Source organism: Myotis yumanensis, unplaced genomic scaffold, assembly GCF_028538775.1.
Source record: "Myotis yumanensis isolate MYYU_CA2020_CCGP unplaced genomic scaffold, mMyoYum1.0.hap1 SCAF_2, whole genome shotgun sequence".
Classification (NCBI taxonomy): Eukaryota; Metazoa; Chordata; class Mammalia; order Chiroptera; family Vespertilionidae; genus Myotis; species Myotis yumanensis.
This window is the reverse complement of record NW_027223753.1, coordinates 180,538,611-180,552,348: the sequence shown is the minus strand read 5'-3', so window position 1 is coordinate 180,552,348 and position 13,738 is coordinate 180,538,611. Positions and strand designations below refer to the sequence as shown.

Sequence of the window (13,738 nt, the reverse complement as noted above, 5' to 3'; positions counted from 1 at the left end):
AATAAATCCCTTGAGGGCAGGGCTGGCGTGTCGCCCCACGACACGTGCTCCTAGTACATAGTGCCCACTAGATCCGCTCAGCAAGTTTTTGTTGATGAAGCACTATCCATCCTCGTATAGATCAGCTGGAGCCATATCCCTGAAGGAAATATTATCATAAAAAATAGACTATCCTATATTTGAAAATAAGATATAGATCATGATTAGCAAGGTTGAGGGGAAGGAGAAGCGGTGGGAGTCAGAATATCTGCATAAAAATCTAGACATCATCTTTTACAGAGACTCTGGCAGCAGGGAGGGGAAGCGGCGTGGCTCTATTAATAGTGAAACGGCAGGGCACACACTCCATGGAACTGTTCCATTTGGTGTGAGGGGAAGACGGCATCTCTTATTACCACACCTTCCCCAACTGCTCCACCGATCGCCTTGTAGCAAAGAGCTGCCAACAGCATGCTGCAACATGACTAAAGCCCCACAGCACACTGAACTGCTAGATGGTATTCTTGCTTGGCCCATGGAAAATCCCACTTATAATGTCATCACGTCCACGTGCAGCCCCGTGTGCATGAAGCGCAGCCTACCACCTGAGAATCTGCAGCTGAAATGAAGGGAGCTGGGTATATGTCTGAGGCAGGAGAGGAAAAAGAAAGAGAAACACAGCTTCTCACAAGCCAGCCATAAAAGGTCATTTTGCTTATCAAACCCATTGATGTACTTAGCTTAACCCATTCTTTGAAACAATAAAAGTGTTTAAGTGTCTTGGAAGCACTGAGCAGAGGATCAGCTTTTCTTTTTAAATCAAGAATGAGTGGGGGGGGGGGGGGGGGGGTGGTGAGTGGGAGGCAATGGGGCGATAAGGACACATATGTAATACCTTAATCAATAAAGAAAAAAATTAAAAAAAGAATGCTAAGGTCATTGCAGACATGTGCCGTTCATGTTATTATTGCTTCAAAAGCTATACATAGTAATTACAGAAATCATTTGTAAAAAAGACGCTTTAAGAAACACTGATATTCCCACCCCTGATAGATAACTACTCTTAAAAATTTGATGAATATATTTGTGGAGCCATGAAAATGAACTCATGTTGTGAATATTGTTTTATAACATGTTTTTTTCTCTTATAAACATATTGGGAACAATTTACTGTGATTATATAGTTTTAAAAAAATTAATTATAATAAAATTACATAAGAAAGTACACATTATATTACATCAAGGCACATATTTTAATATCATTTAAAATATTTTCATTGATTTCAGAGAAGAAGAGAGAGGGGGAGAGAGACAGAAACATTAATGAGGAGAAAGAATCATTGATTGACTGCCTCCTGCATGCCCTCTACTGGGGATTGAGCCTGCAACCCCAGGCATGTGCCCTGACCAGGAGGTCACAGGAATTGAACTGTGACCTCCTGGTTTATAGGTTGATGCTCACCCAATGAGCCACACTGGACAGGCTTAACATCATTTTTAATATCTGTATAGTATTCCATTCTATGGGTATATCATAATTTAATAAGTGTTTCTTTTTTTAAGTGTTTCATTTTTAGAAATTCAGAGAACAGACTGACAGTTGTCAGAGGGGAGGGCACTTGGCAGGCTAGGTGAAATAGGTAAAGGTTCTTGGGCCTTTTATTGATAGATTTGGAGTTCCCTGATCCAACTGCAGCTTGTTTGAGAGATTTTAGCCTGAGAAAGGACAGGTCATTCATATACAAAAGCCTCTGTACACAGCTTGGGTGGGGTTATAAATTGGATGAGGCGGGGTCTTAGGGAATCACCAGGGCAGAGCAAACAGAAATGGCTGCCAGTCAGACCTGTGATCTGGGAGGTCCCAGCATAAGAACAACGATCTTTGTGAGCACCTCTGTCCGGGAGAAAGCTGCCCCCGAGTTCCTGCACCAATGCCAGACAATCCAGTTTCTCCTCATATGTGTCTATGTTCCCCAGAACCTCACCCTGCTGCTGAAACTCAGAGGAAGTGGGACTTTGTAAGTTCAGTTCGTGGTGCCGGCCTTTTAAGAGGAACAGCTGGGTCTCCAGCAGCCTCTGTGTCACTGAGTCCCAATCTGCACTGGTTTTTACAGCTTTTAGTTTTTACTGTCCATAGGGACTTCTTTTCCCAGCTTTGGGACCCTGGGCTGGGGGTCTGGTGTGGGGCTGGGACCCCTTGCTCTTCCAGGCAGCCTCTGCAGAAACAATCTCCCTCCCAATTAAAACAGTGGCACACGTGGGTGCCGGATCAGCCCCAGTCTCAGGGTGCTTTCTTCTTTACTTCTCTAGTTGTTGGACTTCCATTCAGCCAGCTCTCCAGTGGTTCTGAATGATGGTTCTGTATTTCAGTTGTAATTTTGATGTGGTTGTGGGAGGCAGTGAGTACAGGCATTTACCTACATTGCCATCTTCCCAGTGATTCTCTACTCTCAACTTGTTTTTTTACAGTAGCCGATATTGCTGTTGGATTTCTCTGTTTCTAAGTTAGGCATGTCACCCAGGGAAGAGGGAGCAGACCCTGTTAGCCCCTTATGGATCTGGGGGCAGGGAGGGCAGCTCTTCTCTTGTTCCTATCAACCTTATTTTCTGGGGTCTGAGCCTAGCACTTATTTACCTTGGCTTGTTATCAGAATTTTAAGTATTGATTGTTGAAGCATTGGACACGAATCCTGTTATGACATGGCTACTGCCTCTTATTCCCATTGACTCTGTTCTTTGACAATCATATTCCTTCCTCTTCTTTTCTGCATCAGTCCCCTTAGATCTTAGGTGTTTGACCCAGATTTGAGCCAGAGTGTAGTGACTCTGTTCAAACTTAGTCTCAGAGTTCCAGATTTTCATTTTCAAAGATCCTGTTAAGGTAACATTGAATTTTTTACCCATAAATGTTATCACCCATTGCTGTCTGTGTGCCGGTGGCCATCTAAGATAAGCCTTGTGTGAAAGTTCCCTTGCTTATTAAATCTGCCACTGACTACAAAAATAAATAAATAAATAAATAAATAAATAAGGAAATCAAATAATTAAAGACAGAACTGGGTTCAAATCCTGTTTTCCCTAACATACCAGCTCTGTAACCTGCTATTTTAACCTTTACAAAATTTAAAAAAGTTTTTAAAATTTATTTTTATTGTTGAAAGTATTACAGATGTCCCCCTTTACCCCCCCCATAGGCCCCCCTCCACCTGCTCCAGCACTATTGCCTGTGTCCATGGGTTATGTATATCTATATATATATAAAAGCCTAATATGCAAATTGTCCTCTCGGGAGTTCGACCAGGAGACCGGGAGTTCAATTGCTCGCTATGACATGCACTGACCACCAGGGGGTGGCACAAAACGAAGGAAGGCCCCAGCAGCAGCCGAGGAAGGGAGGCCCTGGCCGGCAGCCAGAAGAAAGGCCCCGGTCAGCAGCCAGAAGGCCCTGATTGGCCCTGATCACCGGCCAGGCCTAGGGATCCTACCCGTGCATGAATTTCATGCACTGGGCCTCTGGTATGTATATAAATTTGTTGTTAATCTCTTCCTGCTCCCATCATTTCCCCCTTCCTCCGCCCCATCTCATCTACTGATGGGCACCTGGGCTGTTTCTAAAACTTAGCTATTGTAAATAGCACTGCTATGAACATAGGGGTGCATATATTCTTTCTGATTGGTGTTTTGGGATTCTTAGGATATATTCCTAGAAGTGGTATCACTGGGTCAAATTAACCTTTAAGACTGAGTTTCCTCATCTATAAAATGGCGATAATAATAATAAAAATTTTCTTAAAAAATGAAAGTTTTCAGGATACCTAGCACGGTGCTTGGAAATAGTAGAAGCTTGATAAATGTTGGTTAAATTGGTGTGTTTTATTCTATTTTCTTCTCTTCTACATCAGGTGACATGTTAGGTATAATCTTTTGGCGTGTTCACAGAACAAATGATTTCTGTCTTATTCTGTTCTATAATCCACTAAAAAAACCACAAACCACTATTATTCTTCCAAGGATCCTGTTAGAAATAGTTGATCCTGATCATCTGCTTTCGTAAGGTGTGTGATCTCATGTCATTGACTCAAGTTCTCAGTGCTGTTGGTCAAGGCTCTCCTTTGGCCTATATCATGTTTCACTGACATTCCCCGCCCAGCTCTACCCCAGATTGTGTCTAGGAAGCAGCTTTTGATACGAAGTTTCAGTAGCATCTTTATACAGCCATTCCTTCTTTCCTCCCTCAGGTAGAGGGGTTACTTCCTCCCCTGTGGCCCCTTGGCACCTCATCAGTGCGTCTCACATAGAACCTGCCAAATAAGGGTTCAAGGCCCTTATTTGTTATTGTAATCTTTCTTTCCCTTTGTGCCCCAAGATCCAGCATAGCATTTGGCATATAGTAAGTTTTTTTTTAGAAATAATCCATATACACCTATATATCTATAATATACCTGACATATAGTAAGTGTTAAATACATGTCTGGTGAAGGTATGAGTAATGAATGGTGAAAGAGAATAGTTATGATAGATGTCATTGCCACAGAAGTGTCCCACATGCTGTCTATGGAGCGCTCTCGGAGGCCAGATGGGACCTTCAAACAAGGGTTTGAACACCTGCTTCCTTGTTTTCTGTAGAAATAATCCTGTGACTGAGCAAGGTTGAGAGGTGACTGAAATATTTGCTGAGCTAAGATCTTCAGCTAAAATTTCAAATGGCTGTTTGTCTTTATAAACTTCTTGGGATAAATAAACTTAATTTGTATAATATACACTGAGCTCTGGTGGTGGTCCAAAAGTGGGTGTATGACCTCATGTGTATACTATCCCCAAGGTATTCAGTGAATATTAAACTTGGTATATTGAAGAGGCCTCGGAAACACCAATATGCCTTTGAAAATTAAAACCCCTAATGTATTTTCTTAGTTTTTTATATAGTTAAGATGTTCATCATTTCAATGACCCATCTCATTTTAATTAAGGGAAGCAACTGATTGAATAAATAAATAAGTTGGGGAGAAGAGACAAATCTTTCTTATAGTCTAATTTCTGGATATACCCCCCTCCAAATAATATACATAGACACTTCCCTCTCCAGGAGTTTCTCACCCACCACCCCTCTTGAGTGTGGGCTGGACTTAGTGACTCCCTTCCAAAGAATGAATAAAGGAAAGGGAAGAATGGTGAACTGAGAGGGGAGAAACTTGGCAAACATTACCTTAACTAAGGTTGAAAGCTAATGTCACCGTCGCACCATGTGGATATGAGGTACCCCTGATATGAAGTGACAAGAAGGGCACTTCAACTCTGTGTTATTTGTTGCAAAAATACATAACCTTAGTCTAATCTTGAGAAAAAACAAGACATGCTACAGGATATGTGACTAGTACTTAATGTAGTCAAGGCTGTGAAAAACAAGGAAAAGACTGAGAAACGGTCACAGACCAGGGGTGGCTGGGGAGACGTATAATGCAATGTGGTACCACAGGCTGGGTCCTGGCACAGAGAGAGGACAGCAATGCAAAAACTGGTGGAATCCAAATAAAGTCTGGAGGTCTGTGAATGGCCTCTATCAACGTCGGTTTCTTAGTTTTGACAAAGGTACCATAGTAATGTAAGATGTAAAAAATGGGGAAACCGGTAAGGGGTATAATGAGAACTCCCTGCATTACTTTTGCCACTTTTCTGCAAGTAAAAATTTATTCTAAAATAGTTTATTTAAAAATAATACGGGAAGCAGGCCTTGCAATCCCTTTTTTAAACCCATAGTCAAATGACAGAAACACTTTCCAAGGTAGCTAGGGAAAAAATGAGCCCGTGTGAATTGCTTTGGTATTGGGAAATTCTGCTGTATTAGAAATTAACTCCTATTGTACCAAAAACTTTCCAAGGAAAGCACTCAATTAGGGAAAAAACAAAGTGAAAAGAAAATATACACATTTTGCAGGTTATGTAACCCATAGTGGCATTTTTACAAGATAAAGATACATTTCTTTTAAGTGGTTAGGCTCAACAAGACAAGGATTGGTAGATTTTTCCTGCCTTTCAAAGCACTGTCCCCTGACCTGGCCAGCATGGCTCAGTGGTTGAGTGTTAGCCTATGAACCAGGAGGTCACGGTTCGATTCTGAGGTCAGGGCTCCTGCAGGAGGCGGCCAATCAATGATTCTCTTTCATCATTGATATTTCCATCTCAGTCTCTCCCTGCCTCTCTGAAATCAATAAAAATATATTTTAGAAAAGGCATGGTCCCCTGGATTTTGGAAAAGCTTTAGTTATTACTTTCCTGGGTCAAGCAATTAAGGCTTTGGTAACCTGTAAAGACAACAGGGTAAATAATTCCTTTATTCGTCAACAAGTGCAGTTTGTGTTTTGGCAGACATTAAGTTTTTAAATATTCAGTGTCGGGGGAGAAAAGAATGGTACACAATCTCTGGCAATCTACCAAGGCTCGAAGAGAGAAAAGGTGACTTTTCTTGTGTACAGACTGAAAATACTCGTAGCCCAAATCACCCTTCTCCAGCTGTGACTAGGCAGAGAATGAAATTTTACAATGTTTACCTCTTCGATTTTTTCATCTTCAGTGCAGCATCGGCTCAGTGTACATATCAGTTTTCATCCTTAAATGCGTGTGAAGCCAAACCGGGCGTTTGCAGAGCTCTAATCGCTGTATGATTTGATGTTACTGTGCAGTGAAGCTGTGCTAGTTAATTGTTTTCCTGACTGAATTTCCATCTCCCTTTTCCCCCTGCCCCCATTCTGCCTGAAGGAGCCCATAAAGCAAAAAACAAACAAACAAAAATCTCTCCAAAGCATCGTTTGCCAGGGTAGCAGCCTCGTCATAATATGGGCGATAATGGTGATGGATAATTGTAATCCTTAAGTGGTTTCAGCTTATGGTTATTAGGGAAGGGAGTAAAGTGAGGATGGGTGTGCGGAAGGAAAACATGGTTTACTCTGCTTTAATTGCCTTTTCCAGCATTTCAAACAGTAGAATGAGAAAGGCATCTCTTTGCATCTCTTGCTGGATTCTGTTCTAGTGTTGGTATATGGCCGTGGATTATAGTCCATTGGTACATTGTATGAGCATGATTACTGGAGGAAAATTCATGGTAACAAATGAGATATTTGATTAACTACTTTAAATAATTATCGATTTCTATGGTTTCCTGTACATTGCCTTTTTCATACTAATCAATAGCTCAGGCAATATATAAACAACAGCTTTCTGTAATAAATAATAGTATTATATAATGCTAGTTAAATTTAGAAATTGCTATTTTATTGCATCTCTCACTCATAAAATGCAGTGCCAAATAGTAATTGAGATTGAGTTAGAGTCTCATCATAATGCATTGCTTCACAAGCCCATCCAGGAATTGCTTTTTTCCAAAGACCTATATAGAGATCCCCTAGCCCTAGCCGGGTTGGCTCAGTGGATAGAGTGTCGGCTTGCAGACTGAAGGGTCCCCGGTTCCTTTCGGGTCAAGGGCACATGCCTCAGCTGATCTCCAGTGGGAGGTGTGCAGGAGGCAGCCAATCAATGACTCTCTCTCATCATTGATGTTTTTGTCTCTCTCTCCCTACCCTTCCTCTCTGAAGTCAATACAAATATATTTAAAAAAGAGAGAGAGCTCCCTAAAGCATTGGCCTGCAGACTGAAGGGTCCCGGGTTCGATTCTGGTCAAGGGCAGATAACTTGGTTTCAGGTTCCATCCCTGGCCCTGGTCAGGGTGTGTGTGGGAGGCAACCAATTGACGTGTCTCTCTCACATCAATGTTTCTTTCTCTGTCTCTCCCCTTCCCTTCCCTTCTCTCTGAAAATCAATGGAAAAATGTCCTCAGGTGAGGATTAACAAGAAACAACAACAAAAAAGAGAGATCCCTTGGGTAATAATGGATGACTGAGGAAGACCAAGATGTGGAGGCAGCAAAGGGGAAGAAAAGAAAAGGGGTCTAAATGCGGTTAGAGGGAATGAAGGGAAAGAAAGAACATAAAAAGGTTATGTGGCCAGTTTCCTCTTCTGGATCCCAGTAAACAATTTTAATAGAAATGGGTGGGAGGCAAGAAGAGCCAATTGGAAAGTCTGAGAAGCAGGCCTCAGGAGAGCAAAATGTCTCCGACAATAAGATGGGAGATTTATTAGGAAGAAACAACATGTGCTGTTTTCCTTTCCCTGGTGTTCCTAAAGCCCTCACTCAGCTTGACAGGGGAATGGAGGCTCCAGTTAGCTTGAGTCGCTTCAGGAACATCACTGGCTGCTTTGAGAATACATGTCTACCGGCTACGAGTCAATTATCTCTGAGCCCCCATCCCCAAGGATAAACGCATTCCCCCACTCCTCAGATAAATCCCATCATCTGCAAGAAAAATGAAGCTCTCCCAGGTGGCTGGAAGCAGACGGGGGAAATGGAGCTGCATTCCATTAGTTTTATAATTGGAAGGTGCACCCTCATCCCAAAGCAGAGTGATAAACAGTACTTCTTGCAGCACAGCTATCTGGAGTGGCAATACTTTCTGTTGAAAAATATGCAGTGACTGTATTATGAATCTTCTTTATAAACTCCAATACACATGCTTTCAAAATTGTAGCTCAAAATAGAATTGGGAAAGTAAGACTCACGTGGAAGAGGAAAGAATCAAATAAAGCCCAATTGGTAGACAAGGAAAGAAAAACCTGGAGCTGCTTCTGAAAGCTTTTCATTTGTGTGGTCTGGGAAGAACTGCTCTTCCTTTCCTGGAGTATCTGAAAGTGTCTCTTAAGCCAACCAGAGTAGCAGGAGAACTCCACTACCAGCTCAGAACTACTATGGCTAACGGGTCTACATTTTTTTTTTTTCTTTTCAACTTGGAATGAACTCTCATTTTTTGCTCTTCATTAAATTTTGCTTCCTCTTCATAGTCAGCTCACATCCTACCTCTGTTTTAATTGACCCTACTCCCTGTCTTCTCTTCCTTTCTTTGAACTTTTATCACTAATGCCAAATGCTTTGATTATAAAGATTCTTTGATTTTTTAATAAGTGGATCATCTTTCCAAATAAAGGGTCAATTCTTAGAGGGCAGTGACCAGGTCCTGGCTTCTTTTGTGGATTCACCAATTAACTTGTCACAGTGATGAATTCATGGGTAATGATTAATAAATACTTGTTAGCCGGTTGATTGATTAAAAAAACATGAAAATCTCCAGATATTTCCAATCTAGCATAGGACATTTTTCTTTTTTATTCTTTTCTAAAAAAATTTTGAAGATCTAATTGTCCTAATTTTTTAAAGGTTCTCATATTTTTATAATCTTTTTAATTTTTAAATTGTAGTTGACGTACAATATTATATTAGTTTCAGGAGTACACCCCAGTGATTAGACATTATGTAACTTAGTAAGTGATCATCCCGATAAATCTCATTCAACACCTCAGTCCAGAAGAGATTAGCGACTGTACTAAATGAAAGAAAGGGTAAAATAAAGAGCTGTGGAAATCAAGACCAAAATAGAATATAGGTAGGGAACTAATAAAGCAAAGAATGAGCATAGTATAAGAAAAGGCATATTATAGGTATATGGTCCTGGAGAGTTTCTGGATGGGGGATATAAATTTAGCTTAACAATTCCTAGCAGCCATAACAAAGATGGAAATCGAAGAGGAAGATAATTTACCCTGTTCATATTTATAAACAAGGTGACCATGTAGGAGAATTCAGCTTTTCTTGATACTGAGAGTAACAGGAAATGGGTCTTGGTGAAAAGGATACTGTGTCAAGGTAGTGGATGATGCCTTCAACAACATCTTTGTGTGAGATTTGTCTCGTCTTTCAGTGTTAGATTATAATGTCCTTCAATGTCAAGATGATGATTGTATAGTTGGCTAGTGTTCTTGCTTGATCCAAAGCTGAAATTTGAATTGTCTGGGGGTATTGACATATTTGCATACTCTCCAGACACCCTTCCATCAATATTATTTTGGGCAAGTGCTTCCTACCTCTCAGCTCCTAAGAGGCAGTCTAGTGAGTGGTTAAGCATGCAGACTCTGGACTCAGACTCCCTGGATTCAGATCCCAGCTCTACTACAATGACCCTCAGTTTCTTCATCATGGAAAAAGGATAATGCATTCCTCATGGAGCTGTTATCAGTAGGAAATGAGATAATGTATATAAAGTGCTGAGTAATGGGAGTGCTCAATAAATGTGAACCATTAAGATTAGACCACAGAATGGCTTTATAGTCTCAGTGCTTTTCAGGTAGATATAGTTTGCCCTTTTTAGTTGCCTCTCTTTTTTCCTCTCAGGTATAGGAAGAGAGTCAGAATATCACCATAAGGCATTGACTCCTCTTGCATTCATCGAAATCGAGTCCCTAGACTGAGCTCATGGCCTTGATCCTTTATCCCCGACATTTGGCACCCACAGTGGCATTTAAGGGACAGCCTTGTTTTCCTCTTTGTTTAGAGAATTTTCACACTTGAGTCTTTTAGTTTTAAGATGACCCTTCATTCTGCATGAAGTTTATCAGTTCCTTTTGGAAAACTCTGGTTAGTCTGCCTTGACCTACCTACATTTCTGAGGCTAAGTCTTCTTTTGAGACACTTGATATTCATGAATTGGTAGACTACACTAGGGCCAGAGGAGGCACATAGGACCCTATCTTCAGTCAACAGGGTATTTTATAATGAATGTGAACACTTTCTGGTTATGTACTCTTTAATTTCCACTGTTGCTACCATGGGTTTCATTCATGCAGTTGGTAATACCAAAGTCACATTAGAGTTGTTGCAAAAGGAAAAATTAATATAATACTGATCCTGTCTTTATAGAAGATTTTTGTTTAAAATAGATAGATTTCTACATTACTTTTGCTATATTAAAATATTAGTTATCTTGATTACTGAGTTTTTTTTGGCATCTCTTAAATTTTAGATCCAAGGCCAATACCTCACTCTCCTTACACTGTCCTGGCCCTGTGTGCTGATTTAGTGATTTGTTACTGGCCTGGCTCTTGAAGATATTTGACCTCTGAACTCTAGGGCAGTTGTTCCCAAATGCAGGCCTATGATGAAAATTTCACCCAATTGAGAAGACATAAGAAAATGAAGAACAATGTATTAAGTCCGTTGACAAGATAATTTGAAATAACAAGATAATGCCTTTCTTAGTCTATTTTTTTTTAAATCCTCACCCAAGGACATGCTCTTATTGATCTCCCTGGACAAACATCAATCAGTTGCCTCCCCTATGCACCCCGACTGGGGATCAAATCCACAATCTCGGTATGTGCCCTGACAGGGAATCAAACCCATGACCTTTCAGTGTATGGGATGACACTCCAACCAACCAAACAACATAGGCCAGGGCACCTTCCTTAGTCTTTTTGAGTTAAAATACAATTTATTAAAAACCCAGAACCTGCAAAAGTGATCATTTATTAAGTATAGTAATGATGCTTACTCTAGATGGTAGTATCTATTAGCATCATTTAAATGTGTCTTTATTGAACAAAATAAAAAATGTGCTGACTCAATTTAAAAAATTAACTGCTCTAGGAAAAGCCACATGTGGGTGAACCTCTACTCTAGGAGCTTGGTTATCCCTCACACCCTAAAACAGATTAGGAATAGTGACCGGAAGTCTGTGGCAAGAAGAGAGGTGAGGCAGGTGGCTGAGAGGAAACGAGGCTCATGCTAGGGATGACAGATGCAGATGGGTGACAACCTCCCATGTATTCAACCAGGATAGGCACTCATGGATGCAGAGGCCCTGAAGCAGGTGCCGGGATATGAAAACAGGTCCAAAACAAGAGCAAATATGCTGCTGTGCACTGCGCATGTGCACGTGGGCTCAGAGAATTCTGCTAGAGGTCTGGCTGTCTTCCGACAGACTTTTATTCCTGCTCTTTCCTCAAAGTGCTTTCAAAGCACTAAGTGGCAACCTCAGAGAGATTTTCTTAGAAGAAGGATATTTTCTAGTTATCTGGTGAACTGATAAAATCAAGAAGGATGAGAATGCATTGAATATGGAAGTATTCCTGGAGAGCTAAAGCCACAGCTCCCATTGTAGTCGTGAAAAGAAGCCTCACTTTCCATAGCAGGTAGCAGACAAGTGGTACTCACCGAGGAGCGTGCTAGCCGGGGATTGTAGATTAGTTCAAGAAAGTAAATCCAGGGCTGGTGTTTCCATGTAGATATTCATAAGAATGCTCCCTAGCTTTGAAAAAGTAGAGATTGTGTTTGCTAGCTTTGAAAAAGTAGAGATTTTATTTTTCTTATTGTTGCTCATTATGGTTTTCTTTCTTTTTTTTTTAGTTGAAGATAAGTTTGAAGTTGGAATCAGACAACTCAAGTGTAAGTTTGGGCTTTTTCATATACTCTGGTAGTTGCATTACTTCAACGAGGTCGCTGCATTTCCTGAGGCCTCGTCTTCCTCATCTGTATAAAGAAGGAGTTGAACTTTATTAGATTTTCTTCAATTCCAAATTGTTATGATTTGTTATAATTTTTATGATGACCTAGAGGGAACACCTACACACTCCTGTCAAGCATTTCTTGCCTCTTCTTTGAAGTTCAGAGAAATGCCCTGGATGAGAACTGCCTGTAGGGAAATTTCCACCCGCAGCCTGGAAATGTTTGCTATGCTATTTCTCATGGTATTAGGTTTTTTGGGACTGTGAGAAAGTTATGGAACTGCTTGGGGCCTTAGTCTGCTACATCTATGAGACACTATGTTTTTATTCCTGTGTCACAACCTTAATGTTTTCTAGATGAAAAAAATTATTTGTTTAATTTGCTAACATGAGTGTTAACAAATAAATAGAGATAGGGTCTCTAGATGTAGGATTCACATAGCAGGCTGTATACAACAGTACCACTCCTCATGGGCAAATCTTGTCTACTCCAAAGCACCTGGAATTGTACTAGTTGGTCTTTGGTTTAGGATTTTCTCTCTCTTTGGACTGCCCTTTAACCAGGTATAGCTTGATGTTTTTGTTTTTCTCCCTTTATCAGTTAGGGTGGTTTTACTCCTGTGTGTATCCAATCACATGTGCAATCTTTTTCCAAAGTGCTCCTGTCCGCTGGCAAGTCCAGTCAACCCTGAACTGAGCAATGCAGCAGCATCCAGCTGACCCAGAAACCCAGCTCTGAGACTATGGAAATTTTATATTGAAGAGTCTCAAAAGTTCCAAGGACCATAAAGTTTTCAAATAAAAAAAGCACTCTCAAGAGTGGGAATTCAGGGAGCTAATTCTTTAATTTGATTAAGAAGTGATCACCAGCCCTAGCCAGTTTGGCTCAGTGGATAGAACGTTGGCCTGTGGACTAAAGGGTCCCAGGTTCGATTCCGGTCAAGGGCACATGCCCTGGGTTGTGGGCTTGATCCCCAGTGTGGGGCATTCAGGAGGCAGCCGATCAATGATTCTCTCTCATCATTGATGTTTCTATCTCTCTTTCCCTCTCCCTTACTCTCTGAAATCCACAGAAATATATTAAAAAAAGAAGAAGTGATCACTAACATTTGAATAGGTCTGCTCTAGTGGCTTTGTGAAATGCAATCAACATTGTATAGTGTCCACTGTCCTTGAGCTGACACCTTAGGAAACAGAATCCTCAGCACTAACTTTATATGGTGTTGCTTGTTTGTATTTTTTAAAGAAGCTATCTATTTTAAGAATATATTTTCTCTACTCAGTCTTTTTCTCAGTGATAAGATGGGGGTGGAAAAAATAGTTACACTTGAACATAACATCTTGTTTCCTAGAGGCGGCTAGTTGCCAATTGAGCAGG

At 40.7% G+C, this 13,738-nt stretch overlaps 1 long non-coding RNA gene across 1 annotated transcript in view; it reads left to right on the top strand.

Moving 5' to 3' along the window:
• The window catches only part of LOC139004089 (uncharacterized), a 637,181-nt gene that overhangs the window by 154,133 nt on the left and 469,310 nt on the right, over positions 1-13,738 (top strand). The window contains exon 3 of the long non-coding RNA XR_011470331.1: positions 12,263-12,301. This is a non-coding gene — a long non-coding RNA (uncharacterized lncRNA). The remainder of the gene's footprint in view (positions 1-12,262; positions 12,302-13,738) is intronic.